Source organism: Thunnus albacares, chromosome 3 (genome assembly GCF_914725855.1).
Source record: "Thunnus albacares chromosome 3, fThuAlb1.1, whole genome shotgun sequence".
NCBI classification, from domain to species: domain Eukaryota; kingdom Metazoa; phylum Chordata; class Actinopteri; order Scombriformes; family Scombridae; genus Thunnus; species Thunnus albacares.
The window spans coordinates 10,866,613-10,883,980 of record NC_058108.1 but is presented as its reverse complement, the minus strand read 5'-3'; the positions used below and the strand labels follow the sequence as shown (position 1 = coordinate 10,883,980).

The following is a 17,368-nucleotide window of genomic DNA, read 5'->3' as shown; positions in this document are numbered from 1 at the left end:
CCACCTCCACCACCACTCATGACGGCCGTTCACTTCCAGATACCCCGCCCAGCACCACCCGTACGCCACACGTCGATGACGTCACGACGCAGCCAACCGCTTCAGCCCTCTCGCAGGGCCAGGTCATATCTTCCCCTGTGTTTGCTCCCTCCCTGTCTGATCTGTCTCGTATTTTTCGTCTTTTCTCTCATCCCCGTGTCCGCAGGCTGCACAATCAACCCCAGGACATGCATCCCCTCATCCTTTCTTTTTCCCTTCCTTCAGCTGCAGCTGCCTCTACGCTTTCGGCTCCACCCGATCCAGCAGCTCGTTTCTTCCCTCAGCCACCTCCAGTCCAGCCGGTACCACAGCAACAGTTGCACTGAGCCACGATGCTCCCTCTGATGGACCACCTCAATTTCCTACTATTCTATCCCTGTTCCCCTCCCTTCCCCAACACCCATTTTTTTCTGTGTCTACAGCAACCCCCCATCGCCGATCCCCTCGCTCCAGCTGTCATTAACACTGTGCCCACAAGCACTTTCACTCTCACCTCCGCCACTCTGCCCCTTCATGGCCTACAAAGCCAGGCTTTCCAGTTCTGCACAGCCTCCCAATCTTCCCAAGATTCCATACCTACCTCAGCGACATTCAAAGAGCCCGTTCTCACTTAGTCCAATGAAGTTAATTTTGGGGGATGACGAAGCAGAAAGCTCATCGAGACACGTCTTCCACCCTCCATTTGGTCCCCTGTCGTCCCAATGCCATCGACCCCCTTCATCCCTCTCTTCAACCCCATCATCCCACCGTACACGACGCGGACCAACCTTCAGCTCCCATTCATCGTCCGGCAATCGACCCCTTCATCCCTCTCCTCGATCCGCATCCAGCCCACCATACACTATCGTCATCAATCAGGTGAACAGACATGTAGCCTACTGACACAAGACTGAGAGGATGATGTTATAACCAAATGAGAGGCTGGAGGCCACAGTCACTTCACCTGCAAGGAACTGTTTCACCAGGGGTGGCTCCTGGCTTTAAAACAGCAGAAGCCTGTGGTAATGACCAGCGTTAATGGCTGCCACAAACATTCTAAGTGTGGTGGCAGCGTGACCAGCCTCATGAAGCTCTATGAGGAAGGCCAACACCATGTCCAAGGAATACAACCTGGGTAAAGCCCTGTTGGACCTGCACACCTCCTCCCACTTGCATCAGCACTGATGACTGGTCCAGAATCAGCCTCAGTCCACAGAGATAAAAGCCTTCTTAAAAAAAGAATGTTTTAAGAAGGGATTTAAAAGCAGTGACGGACTTAGCAAACCTAATTTTAATAGGTTAGTTATTCCAGAGTGTGGGGGTCCAGACTACAAAAGCCCAATAACCCTTAGTCAACAGCCAGGCTCTGGGAAGGACCAGAGGGCCACTATCCACAGATCTAACTCCCAGGCTCACAGGGGATTTGCAGAAAGGACAGAGGGAGAGGATGGGCTGGAAATAGTGGCCCACTGAACTAAAATGGCTTTATCGCTTTACCCACCTAGGCTAGGAAGAGAAGAAATGTGAGAGGTGGTGAGATCTGGTTCTGAGCATTCCATCATGAGGAGGGAATGGTACTGTGAGATGGCACAGAGTGATAGAGATTTCTTCAGCAGGGTCCAGTGTATCTCTGAGGCAAACAGAGCCAATGGAGGGCGCTCATTATTATTATGCAGCTAACAGAGGTGAACAGTGTAAAACGTGTGATAAAGAGTTTTGAGTTATTGTACTAGACTCTAAATATAATATTGTGCTGTTACTGTCAGTTTACTTGCATACATATAGTATGTTTGCACATGTATTGCAACATTAAAAGAGCTATGTTGCTGCACTGGAGTTTCACCAAGATGGTTAGCTAATGTCATCATGAAGAGCCAGGACCAGCAGAAGGGCACACTGCAAAGATGAGCCTCCAGTACTGGAAGCAGTGGGTAAAAGGGAATATTAGGTCTGGATACAGAGAGCTCAAGGGAGTAAAAAGTGCACATAACATTTAGTGCTTTACTGTTCCCCTCTCACTCATTTGTACAGTAAAGTGGTGCATTGTGTTAGTGTGAATGAGCGTTCCAGTCTGTACGGCAGGAGCACCACAAAGAGGCCATGTATATATATATATATATATATATATATATATATATATATATAATTTTTTATTTTTTTTTCAACTTCCCTTATCTTCCAGAGTTGAAACTGATTAAAATGCATGTTTTGTTGAATGTTCAGCTGGTTTGATGTCACACTTAAGCTATATGACAGTTCAATGTGATAAACCCAAATTTGACTTTTAAAATGTAGTATTTTTTTCTTATGTAAGAAGATATTGTATTTAGAATCATTATTATGATAAACCGCCATGGGTATCATAGTAGAATATTTTCTATATCACTCTACTGACAAAATCATACATCATAATTTTTTTGAGTTAATATCACAACAATGATGTGACTGTATGTTGGGGATGACTATTTGTGCTTTCAAGGGTAATTCACAAATCAGAAAATATCAAAGTCAAATTAGATTTTCAGAACAGGTCATAAAATATCTTAAAAAGTGTTATTTTTATTTATGATAGGTCTTAAATTTTGAGGTGATGCCTAGTTGCATGAGAAATATCTCTTCACAGGATTCACTAACCCTACTGGACTAACTGTGGCTGTGTCACACACAGGGAGAGTTTGGAAAGATGGCCCCAGTGGTGAGTGCAGACCTCCTGGACCCATGTGACCCCCTGGACTGGCTGGAGCCCCTTGAGAGGCTATATGTGAGGTATGAAGACACAATTGTACCTGTACACCATCTATCTCCCTCTTCAATACTGGTGAACACTGCAGGTGTTTGTTAATCAGTTAACCTGCTATATTTTTGTGTTTCCCCAGTAATGAGGGAGCAGCTGGTCACGATGGAGCTGCTGGACCCAAGGTGACTCCAGATGACATCATTGCTAACTGACCAGCACCAGACAGCTAGCTTGGTCATGGTGTGGAGTTTGCTCAGTTGCTTCCAAATGGAGGTTACAGTGAACTTTGTCTTTAGCTCCAACCTCTACTCCAAAACTGAGTTTGAGAGGAGTCAACTGTACCAACCAATAGCTAAATAAGCAACTAGCAAGATCACTTAGAAAGCAACATTCTAACACTTCAGTAGTTTCTGCTAAATACAGTGATGTTTGGCAGAGAATCTCCTGTAATTATCTAGCTGCAATTATCACACAAAATCAGTCATGATAAAAGTCCCCAGTCAGGCATGGAACCTTGTCTGTTAAATTTGGTGAAATGGACAGAAACACCATCATTAGCTGTTGTAAGAGCTGATGATCTCCAATACAGCCACCAGAATGTGTAAGTATTGTTTTGTTTCTATAAACAAGAAAATGAGATCCTGAAGGACACATATTTGGTAATATGTGAGCATTTTTATTCGATGAAGAATGAACACTACAGCTGGTGAAATAAAATGATTTTGCGGTTGCAATTAAGGGAGATCATGGAGAATCTGGCCCCTCTGGAGCCCCTGGTGCCCCCAGAACCACTGGTGCCCCCTGACCTGTCGGACCCACTGGAAAGAATGGTGACAATGGAGAGACTGTGCATCGCCTAAAACAGAAATAAACATACCCCTGTTTATGCTGTGTGCTACTTTTGACTAGTTGTCAAATGACTTACCAGTTCATCTTTATTTAACTTTTCTCTTACTGTTGCAACCTGTGGTCCCATAGAGATCATCACCGTGTGCACATGCTGGTGTGACAGAGCTGACAGTGAGGTCTGAAGCGTTCCCACATAAGTTCAAAGAACTACTGGCAGGATACCATAAGAGAGGTAAGACAGCTGATGTTCTCAACAGATGTGAAGACATCATTCAAAACAATGCACAAGTCAGGGCCAATATAGCTAAAGCGGTGGGTAAGCTCATACCATACAACAAGAGGGAGTAATTAGCTGGGCAGCCAACTGGCATGATGTTGAAGTTGTATTGTAATGCAAAAAGGACTGTGCAATGTATAGGGGTGAATTATATGACCATTAGGGATGGGATGAGCCAATATATGCTATCAATACAGTAGTATAGTATTGTGATATTTTTTTCAGTATTGTCATTTTTCAGTATTGTTCCCACACATTCATTTATTGTTCATGCTCGGCCATTTTTCTTTTAAATTTTAGACTGACCATACAGTGAAACTGGAGGTGCACCAATGCCACTTTTTCCAAGTACAAGCATGAGTTCTTCTGATAGAACTTTACTTGATATTGAAAATGTTTAACAGTTTCATAATTCTGTGTGAAATTGTAGGGGGGATATTTTTAACTCATTAAGATACTTAACCCCAAATCACTCTGGTTAACATTTTTAAGTTTTAATCAAACAAAATACCAACCTCCAGTTTTAGGTTCTAATTTAATTAATACATAATCCTTTCATTATTATTAGATCACATTATGCTACTTCTCAGTTCTTGGTATCTGTGATATTTATCAATCGCTTTGTATGCTTTGTTTTGCTTTGTTTTGCTTTTTTTTTTCTTTTAATCAAGATAGTCCTATTTTTTGCTGGTGCATGTACTCGGTGCACCTTTTTGTTAAATAATGTTCTTTGAAATTATGTTATTGTAGGTTTGTAATAAAGGTTTCATTAATAATCTGTTGTGTTGTTTTTTTTATCCTTTCTTTCTCATATCCCATCCTGTTTATTTGTGGTTCAGTGCTGCAAGTCAACATTGAGGTTCAAGGTTTGTTCATAAATGTGTTTGAACTTTATTATAAAAATCAACAGCAATTCTGTTATTGGTGCACACATAATAATTAATGGGGGGCAAAAAAAGTGTATTAATGCTTTGCAAAGCACTTAAAAAACAATAACTAACTCTACTCAACTCAACCGTAAACATCAGTTGCAACTTTATAACAGTCACTCAAATAATGTTTATATATGCTTTAAAAACCATTTACAAAGTATTATAAATATCAGTTGCAACTTTAAAATAACCATCCAGATAATATTTATAGATGGTTTACAAACCAGTCATTAACCACTGACTAAGTATTAACTATCTTTCTAAATAATGTTTGTAGATGCTTTACAAAGTATTTATTAACTATATAAAAAGGTATTTTAATCATCAGTTGCAACTTTATAACAGCCATCCAAATACTGTTTACAGGCAGTTTATAAACCAATTATTAACCAGTAACAAACAGTTAAATAGCTATTAGCTAAAGCTTAATTAACTATCAATTTACTATTTATTAATTATTTTATTAAGGATGATTATTATGAAGTGTTTCCAAAAAAATTGTGGTGAAAATGGTGTGTGTGGCAGGCAGAGTTAAATATGAATAAAAACATACAGAAGAGCAACTTTTGTTAAATCCTATATTATTGAGGCCAATTAAAACACTTACTGTGAAAGCAAAATGTAATCATTTCTAAAGCCATCCAATCTGAAATATTTAAGGCAGTGCATACCTTTATTAGCCTAGTTAGCAGATATATATACAAAATCAGCCTATGGATGCCTTCACCATCAAAGGTTTGGACACACCTTCGCTGGAATGACAAAGTGTGTCCAAACTTTTGACTAGTACTGTATATCCATCATGGGACCCTCGCCATACATATCGTAGTGGTCCCTCGAGAGTACTCTGCATTGCTTCCTTTGACCTGGAACGTGCCATGTTTGTTGACAACTCTGACAATTCTGTTTCACTGATTTGCATGTTAAAGTCCCATCACAATACAGGAAGAATGGAGATGACAGGAACGCCTATTAATACCAGGTATGAATGCAAAAGCCTATGATCAGATGTCTTTATCCAGATAACAGATCACATGTCATTACCAGGTGTAAATGGGGTCATGGTCACATATACAGAGATGATGAAAAGATCATTCATGTCACTGACATCTGGAGTCATTTGCTAGTCCTGCTTGATGAAGGCTCCCCATCACCTAAAACAGGCGGGGGTCGTCTTAATTAATGGTTGCAGTGCTACAGCAAGTTCTCCTGAAATAAAATGCAAGCGGTTAGAAAAGAGAGAATTTTCTAAAACAGTTTGATTCTTGGTGAATGTGCTGTAGCCTTTTGATCTAAATTCAACAAGACCAGACTGAGGAATCCTTTCCCTCCTGTTTATTGCTGCTGCAGCGTGCACCATCTTGTTTTCTTGCTGAACTCTCGTAGCAGGTGGCTTAGCATCTGGTCAACATGCTCATAACCCCTAACAAAGCTCATCTCATCACTTCATCTTTCCAGCCCTATGATCATCATTAGCAAGTGTTTGCAGATATGGTAATTTTGCTTGTGAAATTCAAAATAACCCATCATGAAATTTCTTTATGATTCCTACAGGTGGGAAATCAGGAGCTCTGAATCAAACCTCTAATACATACCTGAAAGAGCACGCTAAATGTAGCCAAAATTATTTGAGGATTTAAAACAAAAAACATGAAATCAGCTGTGTTTCAAAACATTTCTGCGATGATCAAATGAATTTGTGTGGCTTTGCTTTGGTTTTACATTTGAATATCTTCAAAACCTGATCATTGGCAAGAACAATTTAATTTAATATTAAAAACCCTTTTCTGCACTTTAAAAGGGTCAGGTGTGCTGGGTGTTTGACATGGGAGCAGAGGGTGCCTTTCATCTTAAAAGACTTAGGAAAAGAGCCATATTCATGGTCATAACTCATTGAGACTCACCCTCTCCTTTGAAGGGAAATTAACCAGAGTTAAAAGGCCTTTGTCAAGCCAGACAATCAAAGAATTAATGGCAGCTTGATGAATATTTTAATATCTACAAGGAAACTGGATCTGCCATCTGTTTCACTTTACAAGATAGCCAATAATGGCCGTGAAAAATCCATATTTCAACAAGATGATTTTGGTTCCAACGGATGATTTTCACAGCAGATAATATGACCGATTGTGTCAAAAGATTTACAAAAGTAACTTGAAAAAGATTCGGGAAAATAACACAAAAAAAGAAAAAAAATAAGACACATCTTGTGATGTTGGGCTGATATCAAAGCGGCGCCAGACATGAAACATATCACACGATTTGCTCCTCATCCCTCCACAGTTCAACACACACACACACACACATGCTGAAATACACATTTACTCGCTCATCAGATTTCATGTTTGCCCCACTCCTCATTCATTCACTGTCTCTTGCTCAGCCTCCTCTGTGTGTGTGTATGTCTCTCTCTCTCTCTCTCTCTCTCTCACCGCTACACCACGCCTTTGAAACGTCTGTCAATATTGACTTTATTTATTTAATTGACATCGCTCGTGCTGACACTGGGACCTTGCATAAACAATGACGCAACGGTTTGGAAACTCCTTGTGATGAACGGAAGAGGGGAGGGGAATAAAAGAGAGGAGCACTCATTCCTCGCTCCTACCCTCCTCCTTGTCAGTCCATTGGGAGGAGAAGCTTAAGTACTTTGGAGCTGGAGTGTCTGTCTTTCACACATCAAACGATTTGTTTTATCCGGTTCATATTCTCCCCTTCAGACCCTGCGCAGCCTGATAGGGCTTTGATGATGAAACGTAGAGGACATCCGTGCATTATATCTGAATTGGCATGCACGAAGGTGTGTGTGTGTGTGTTTGTTTTTCACTGCTACAACAATGTAATTTTAGGCGAGCTCCTGCTCAGACAGCGACGCCAACAGCCGACCTCATTCTCACCACCTGTGCCGCCTCGAGAACTGGTGTCATCCTTCACTTCTCTCTTTTTCTCAGTCGCCCTTTATTTCCCACACCCCTTCTGTCTATCTGTCCTTCTCTCAATGTTGTTAGAATAAACGCGATGAAATGAAAAGGGTAATTAACACACCTATAACAAGCTGTTACAGAACACAAAGTACCGAAAGGAAGCCAGAGATGATTCGGTGGGAGGACAAGAGGTCTTTCTCTGTGAAGTTTGCTGCCACAAATGCCTACAATACTGAATGCTGCTTACATGGGACGCAGTATTAGTTGAAATAGTTTGCATTAGTCCGTTCAAGGTAACACCATTCATAAAATACAATGAAGCCCATCAAACTTACAGGGAAGCTATTTTCAGAATGTAAAAGGATAGAACATGGTTGAATTCTTGAAAATATGACGCTAACAAACTGTCAGGTATTTTGTGTTTATATTTCTATCTATTGGATTGGTTTGCAAATGGGCTGATTTTGTTCTATTGCATGACGCCAAGACTAAATTATTGCCCTGTTGTAGAAGTAAGAGTTTAAGAGTAAAGCATGTTGGTTGGGTTAACAGATTAAATCTCAACCTTTTTTTCATCTCTGTTACTTCTAAGAAACTTTGATGTATAGCCTTTGGTCAGTGCTTAAAACACTGGACTTCTGTGTATGTGTGTTTTTAAAAAAGTTGTTATTAATGGTGCACTCCGGTGATGTAGCACTGCATTTTCCTTAAATTCTGGAACTTGTGAGAGACAGATTAAAAAAAGAACAGTCAAAATCGAGACAGCAGCAGAGGCCGAGATATCCTGATTCAGCCCGTATTATGAGTCAAGCTCCAAAAATACTAATCCACTTCCCAAAATGCAACTTGATAGCATTGCACTACACTCTCTCTGCCTCATAAAAGCCATAGTCTTGCAAACTTCATGGCCACTTCATTTTGTAACGCAGTCTCTGAGCCTGATGACTTCATCGGGGTTATTTTTTGAGATCTGAAAAAGCTCTTGCAGAGCCGCAGAAGACCTTTTCACTGATATTGGTATGGATGTAAAGTATGAAGAATGCATGCTCTGTAAATCTGACATTTAACCATCCATAACAGAGGAAGATGCCTTTTGTGTATAAGCAATGCTTGACTCTGCTTTCCAACCTCACTCTAATATTGAAGGTGTTATGGAATCCACTCACCTATCACACTCTCATTAAATGTAGCTATCTTAATGTGTAGTCTCTGAATGACAGGTGACCTACAAGAAGCACCTAGTTAGTGGTTTTTCTAAAGGCAATTATGGCTTAAATGTTTGTTTGCAGTTAGTTGGTTCTGTGTGGTTCATGTTTGCCTTGCACGCAATCAGTAGGCTAAGAGAGCTGTGATTTGATGAGCTAATGTCCAAACGTCTATGTCATTAAGAGTGTGTGAGTCATACCACCTTACGTCTGTGTGGTTCATGTTTGCCTTGCATGCAACCAATAGGCTAAGAGATCTGTGACTTGAAGAGCTAATGTCCAAACATCTACATCATTAAGAGTGTGTTAGTCATACCACCTTATGTAAAAAAATACAGTTTAATTAGGACTCGATAAACCTTTTTCACATGACATGCTTGATAGAAAAGTTATTAAGTATGTGTGGCAGCTTTTAGATTGATAATAAATAGCAATGCAAAAGGAAAATGGATGGATTTGATCTGTGTTAATTGATTGTAGCTTTGAATTTACTCTTCAGTTTTATGGTATTGGTTGTAATGTACCATGGTTAAGCAGTTTACATGACAAAACATTGCCTTACACTGATTAAAATTACTACAGTGTATGTCAGTGCATGGTTTTAAATGAGGCACTCCAGCGACTTAAAACTGCATTTTCATTAACTTAGAGGACTAACAAAAGAATGAAAGGTCAAAATCGAGCATTATTAGCAGCAGAGGCTGGCATATTCTCCTAAAAACTCCTAACACACTGGATCCCTCAATTACCATAATACAACTCAGTAGCATATTTTATTAAACCCCTGATGGTAAAAGCCCATATCTCTCAATTTGACACCTAACAGCCAAAATACACTGGGCAGAGACATGGCATGACACATCTGTCGCAGCATGGCCACAGCAGAGCACATCCATTGTAATCAACTGAAGCTGCTACACTACCCACAAGCGGGCGTCATGTGGCTCATCTCTATTTTTGCGCGACTGGTCCATTTTTTTTTCTCCATGTGCGGCTATGCAACCCTCCAACAGGTAAAAACTACATAGAGTTCTGTAAAAAAAACAAGTACAAACTGTTTAAAAATTATTAAAATAAATACCTCATTGTACCAGATGCAATGTAACCCAGCAGTGCAAACTTGTGGGGTTTTTTTTGCATTGCACATTAAAATAAATCAATCAAATTGATTGATCAATCCATGATCCTGTAGTTAAAACGATCTAGTTAATCAATTCATTACTAGTTAATATAGCCTATGCTTCCAAACCCTGCATAACCAACTGCATTATCACTTGGCAAAACTCAATATGCATGCAGTGATGGAGACGGAGTCTGTGTAGCAGGTAGAAAACCCCACTCTGCCCTTCCTACATGATGCACTTGCATGGTGTGTCTAACCCTGGCTCTCTGACATCACCATCAGGGTTTTTTTCTCAAACTCTAACTCTCCCTCCAGAGCGATAGAAGACATTATACAAATGTTTCCACAGGCTGAGCAGTATTCTTTTTGACAAATAAATTTATCCTTGATTGTAAAATGGGTGGAGTGCCTCTATGTACAGTATTTAAAAATGTATAAAAAATTGTCAAAAAACTTCTTTGGTCAAAGACAATATTAACTCAACACACTCAAAGTTGGCTTCATTTACAGTACCAGTCAAAAGTTTGGAGACACTTTCTCATTCAAGTGAATGGGAAGGTGTGTCCAAACATTTAACTGGTACTGTACACGTTTGAACAACTGATATTTAGGTCATTTATATAGCTCTATCTTACTGTTGTTATGATGTGATTTGGTTGTGTGACCCTGACTGTTTATTGAAAAGCAACTCAGGCCAGAGCTTCCTCAATGAATCTAATGAGAGCACTTCATTTTTATGTTCTCCTACTCGGAGTCTTTGTCACACTACATGTTAGGAATTGGTGTGACAGCATCAGTTTAGAACTGCTCCTAAACCTAAGAACATAATCAATCCCAGAGTTCTCCTTTGGGAATGGTTTTTAATCCAGTTGAGGAAATGGCGGCCCGTGTCTGGCACTGGAAATACCAGCTCATATGTCTCAAAGCTATCACTGTATGAGACACTACATCATGACCATGAGTCAGACTCTAACTAAACCTGCATGGCCCGAAGCCACTACATGTGTCACCGTAGCAGGCTGGAAATATCACAGCGCTATACCCTTGCCACCGCTGTACTTTGGCATGACAAAGAGCCAGTGTTCTGGACGTGCACAAAATCACAAAACGTCTGTGGCTAGTCACATCATAGTATTACACTTCCTCACCTCCGCATCCCCTCCCTCAACCACATTCTTCCATCCCTGTTTCTGTCAAAAGCCTGTGATCAAATGCACTCGCTTAGATTTATATAGTTCCATTGTGCCTCGGCGACGTTTCCATTTCACCCCTCCTCCGCCATCCCTCCTCTCGCGCTCTCTATCCCTTCCTCCATTTCTTTGTCATCATGCATCTCTCTCTCACTACGGGTCGTCAGGTGAACATATGCATTTCTCTGCAAGACGCAGTGATATTCAGAGTTCTCAGCTGTTTGAAAATGGCATTTGGCAGGAGAGTACGGCCACGTAGCAAGCACACTGCTTCTCTCGCAATCATCTTTTTGACTGATTTACGCTGTGTGTCAGAGATTGTGTGATAGATGGTCAAGCTGAACAGCCTCAGCATCTCCCCTGTCACTTTAACAGCATAAAAAATAATTTCATTTGTCAGGCTCGGCTCTGAAAAAAATCTCCAATTTGTCAATGGGCTGCACATGAGCAAAATCTTAAGTTTTATTAAGATTTCTGATAGTGAAAATCATTTTTAGAGAACTGATACAAAATGTTTTTCTTCTTCTTGTTTAGGAGGATTGTTATGCAGACAACATTAGCATGAAAAATGAAAATTAGATGAAGGGAGTTCATGTTCAGTGGAGGGTGTTCTCAATCTGCACTACAGTCTGCATTCTGTAAGTGCAAGCCTGTTTTCAAAAAAGTCACTCTGATCAGAGCGATACTAAAAGGCATATACTTCACTTAAATTTAAATTTGCTGTGGTTAAGAGAAGCATTTGTCTCTTGTTTTTTTTTTCTTTTTGATTCCTCTAATTTTCCTCTTACTTTGAAATCCCAAGTGAATCTGTTGTAATGTGAATTTACAACATGTGCTTCTCAAAACGTCCAATTTGCTTTCAACTTGTCTGCCGAACAACATCAAAAAACACCCTGAAAACATTTGATCCTTATCAAAGAAGCGAGTTAAGACACCGCACATTGCCCACATATTTATGCAGTTTGTGTGTAAGTCCAGTTAGGAAAGACTACAGTTCACATCTACCAGTAGACACATCTGAGACACATCATAATGCATCTCAAATGTGTCCCAATTAAGGTTGGAGTTCAAAATGTATTGCATTTGATTGTAGTATCAAATCTGCTTACTGAATCTGAATCCTTCCTGATGCAGAAGTTGGTGAACTCAATATAAAGTATTTTCTATGATGAGCATAAAAATTGAAGCAACCTTTCTAAAGAAGAGTCACCATTTTTTCTTTTAATTACACATTCACTTACATAGGTTTTAGAGAGGTGTTACAGAGTGACTTTCATTTTTCATCACAAACTATCCTTGGCTGAAAACAGACACTGGCTTGCAGAAAGGACTTTAACATTATTTCCCTAAGTTTTGGCTGTTCCCTGGTTAATTAGCTACAGCTCATAGAATCTGCCGCTGGAGATGTTTGTCATTTTTACCAGCAGTAGCCAATGTTTAGAGCCAGTTCTAATGTTTTCTACATTTCTCTTTGCTGGTAAAAAATGTTGCCAATTAAAGTGCCAGAACTAAAATGGAACTAACTATTGGAACAAAATTAGAGCCTCAAGTGACCATTGTTGATTAGGGAGGGGCAGCTTTTGAAGCGTCCATACCCAGAGGCCTTATCTTATGATCAGTCCATGAGTTTGAGGTTTAAATCTTGATATGTTTGACATGAAGTCTGGGAACTGAGAGATGCACTTGCTTGAACAGGGCTTAACACTGTCAGTCTCTCACATATACACACATACACACACTCTCACACACTATCAAAAGCTACCTGAACAGCTGCTAATAAATTGTGGTTGGACGCATTAATCAACCTTTTGATTCTCAGGGGCTCGCCCCAGAAGACTTGGTGAAAGCAGATGCAAATTGCCTCCATTACACAATGACGGCGAGAGCTAGCTTTGTGCTCCCAGACACAGATTTCAGTCGAGTAATTATCAGTGCAATTTACACATGAATATGGAACAAAATAATGATTTGTACCCAAATCCTTTAAAAAAAAAAAAAGAATTTGAAATAAGAATTTGAAATGTGGAAAGACGTTCAAGGAGTTAGCTGGATTTCCTTTTTTGTCTTTGAGTGTCTTCTGAACAAAAAGGCCAGCATCAAAGTAAAGCTGTGATTGAGGGCAAAATGACAACACACTCTGTGACTTCAAGTGCAATAGCGTTTAAGTGATTCTACTTGAGTGGAGAGATCTCATGCTTTGGCTGATGCAATTTCTTTCATTTACAGAGGGCTTTTGAACAGAATGCCCAGAAGCAATGAAATACTGTCACTGAAAAACAAAATTGAAATAACATTTTAGTGACTCCATGCCAAATGAAAGATCTCAAAACTTGGCCACATGAAATCTAAACACTCGTGATTTTTCTCTCCTTTCTGCAGTTTAAAAAAGCTGTGTGAGACCAATCACTGATTCAAGCCTAATATGCGAAGAAGGAGGAAGCTGTCTGAATGTTGATCAAACACAACTGTACTGTATGACTTGTGAGGCTGAAAAGAAATATATTTCCACCAGCCTCAATCGGTGCCAAGAAAGGGGCTCTTCTCATTACTGCTCCCTGTGATGGGTGTGAGCTTCCCCTCCATGGCAGTGAGCTGCCATCTTAAGCTGTCATAGCCCAAAAGATATAGGACAAAACTTACCCTTTAATCAGGAACCATCACATACCCTTTAATCAACTCAACTGTCCACGCCATGTCGCTCTCTTTGCTGTCTGTACACCATGTACACATGAGGATTACCTCTTCCGCACTGTATGTATCAAACTCCTCCTCATTAAAAATAGCATCCTGGATTCTGAACACAGTTGGGTTTTAAAAAACAGACAGATTTCAAGAGGTTTTGGAGCATGATAAGTTCATTAAAGTTTGGACAAAATACACAATGCCAATGCTGGACTAAGTAAAATTACAACATTGTCTTCTAAATGTCGTGATGCAATAGCACAGAAGTACAAAAAATTTTTACCACCACTTTGATTGTAAACTAATCAAATTTGAAAGAAAGAGCTTCAGGAAAAAAAAAGACAAATTACTCACTATGAATAGCCTCTGAAGTACATTTTGTCCCTTCAAAATGTCATTGAAAATCTTGTTCACCATGGCAACACCCTGCAGTGCATTAGGATGTGTTTGTCGGGGTGTGTTCGAGAGGCTTCCTACACAGAGATCTTTGTTTTTTGTGAGGGCTTCTATTAATCACCTATATCAAAAAGTGTAATTTTCCATTGTTCTAATTGCTCTTATTTTAGAGTCTTTGTATGATGAGCAAAGGGTTGACTTTTTCTACTTTCCCTATTTTTCAGTTGTATTTGATGTCTACTTTTTTAAATTTTTTGTGTGCAGGGGGAAGCTACATGGTCACAATAAATAATTATTACAGTGATGTTCTGCTTGACCACCATTTCATGCTGCTCTCCATGGCCATGTGTGTAGCGACAGGTAGACAAAGAGGGTAACTCATGGTAAAATCAGCTATTTGTGGAGACCCAGCAGCTGCTGCAGATGATTAAATCTCACCAGTTGCTGACCTCTTGCCAAAGATCAGGCTAAATCTCCATAACCACAGCAAGACCCTAATCTGCACTCCCACCTTCAAAAAGACCCTCTCCATTCCTACAAGCATTTAAATGATAATTAATACTTAAGCCGCCAATTGTAACGGTAACCCACAAAGAGGAGAACCTGCTCTGTGCCTGATGATTTTACTCCAAAGACGAAATAACCGTCCACCCTAAGGCTGACAGACAGGCTACTTTCAGGCCCCATGAATAACAACTAGCCATGGAAAACGCTGTGGCCCCACTCAAGTAGGTGTCAGGAAGTCAAGTGGGTTTTGTGTTATCTCTTCGTACTTTCAGCTGCCTATTAGCATAGCTATTCAGACGGCACGGCCCATGGCCCACAATGGGAATAGAAAGGGGAAGCCAATCTCTCTCTCTTACTTCCCTCTTTATGTCTTTCACTCTTCAGTCTTTCTCTCTTCTCACTCCCTCACTCCCAACTAATCCGCTAAGTCCCATGGGGGGCTAGAAGTCGTTGAGTTCTGAAGTGGCTTTTTGTCTTATAGTTTTGTGTTGGGAAGTGGGAAGTCCACCTGCTCCGAAGAATTTCAAAAAGGTAGTGCGAGTGGACTGTGTGTGTGTGTGTGTGTGCGTGTGGTTGAATGGGCGAGTGTACATGCCTGCATCTCAGGGATCGCTGCGAAATTTGAGTCGCTGAAATATTTGGTGAAGTGGCAAACTTATTTTCAAGGGTAACATGTTATTTCTTCTACATGTCCTTAAATCCAATATACAATGTTTATACTAGCCCTGAACTTTTGCAAGGTCTTCATCTTACATGGAGAATACTTATTTGCCATTCATGATGTGTCAAATGAAGACAGAATTTTTTTTTCTCTATTCAATTTTATGTATACAGCACCAAATCACAACAGAAGTTATTTTAGGGCACTTTTCACATACATCAGGTGTAGACTGTACTCTTTCATTTTCAGAGACCCAGCATTCCCCCATTAGCAAGCACTTGGCAACAGCAGCAAGGAAAAACTCCTCTTTAATGGGAAGAAACCTCAAGCATCTGCCTTGACCAGTTGGGTCAAGGCAGATGCTTCGGGAAATGGATGGAGGAAATTAATTATTTCTTTAGGACCTTTGAATAAGTTTTTTCTTTGTGCAGACAGATTAAGTTATTGTCGAAGGACGTGTTCTTTAATTTAAAATAACACATCTGTAAATTTAGTTTTATTCCAGGTATGAATAGGAAATTATACTCATCTTTATAAAGCAGGTGTCCTTTTCAGTAATATAATATTAACAGCAATGTATTTCAGGCACCTACTCCAACTCATTGAAATGCAAACAAGCACTTTATGTTTAGCCTTTTGTCAATTATTATGTTGTTTTTGATCACAGAAAAATTAAGGCGACACACCCTTCATAGCTTTTTATTATTATAACAGAGGAGGCCAAACATATGGAGTTTGAAGGTTATAAATATAAAGAGCATTTATATTTAGGAGAAATAAATAGTTGTACTAACTTTATCAAACTAAGGAATTTTTCAACATTTCAATTCCACCAGTTAAGTGATTTACATGTGAAGAAGATCATTTACAGTCAGCTAATGACTTTTCTTTAATGTTGTTGGATGGCATGTGAAGGAGCTTTGAATGTGCGTATCTGACGCTGATCCCCATCGTTTGACCGGGGCACTCCTTTTTTATTCTAAACCATTTAAGTTTGACTTTGTTTTGTCAAAACACACAGAGTTAACATTAGTGAGTTTATTCCAGAGTCTGGATCATCTCTCTTCAGTTACACAATCTCTACAACAGCCTGCATAAAGCCAGCTTTGCAATGAACTCCAGACAATGTCCAGAGAATTATGTCCAGATATCGTCCTGAGTAGCCCCACACATGTAGCACACAATAGGAGATTGTCCGTGTCAGAGTCATCCTCCCCTGCAGGAAATATTACTTTTAGTTTAGGCTAGGGGTGGCACCTGGGTAGAGCATGCAGGAGGCAGGACATGACGCAGGTCCATAATTTGGTCATAAACAACTAAGTCTCTTGATGTTCCTTGAATTTGTGTGATGATTTCGGCGGCGTCCTTTACCAACAGAAGTTCCCGAATCTCACTGTGTCTCCAGTTAGCCTTTTCATTGGTATCTTCCTGTAAAGGACCCTTCTTTGCACCAGTTGCATGAAACATCATCAACATTCCCATTTACTCGCTGTGAATTCTCTGGAAAATGACCTGCTGTATTCACACATGGGCTCATTCAGACATTACACGGATTTTGCACTAGGGAGCTGGCAGGGTAAAGACTGTTTAATGTCCAATCTGACTGATTCGGACATTTGCGTTCTCACATACAGCTCCTCCGGGTAATGTCCGGATAACTTCAGGGTTGCAGTGCATGTGTGACATTGGCTTCAACATTGTTTTTTTTTGTTTTTTTAATATTAAAGGTACACATATTGAGAATATAGCTGCTTAAAAAATAGCTAATGATATAGCTAATTTTCTCTACTTTTATTTCCTAAAATTTTGTATATATACAGTATATGAATATGTTGATGTCAAATACATGCAGATTAGCAACACTGAT

At 39.9% G+C, this 17,368-nt stretch overlaps 1 long non-coding RNA gene across 1 annotated transcript; it reads left to right on the top strand.

Annotated features, from left to right (window-relative positions):
• The first annotated feature begins 2,605 nt into the window (after positions 1-2,605).
• On the top strand, positions 2,606-4,444 carry LOC122979190. The gene is made up of 3 exons (XR_006402810.1): positions 2,606-2,784; positions 2,895-3,585; positions 3,734-4,444. It is a non-coding gene; the product is annotated as an uncharacterized LOC122979190 (long non-coding RNA).
• The last annotated feature ends 12,924 nt before the right edge of the window (positions 4,445-17,368 follow it).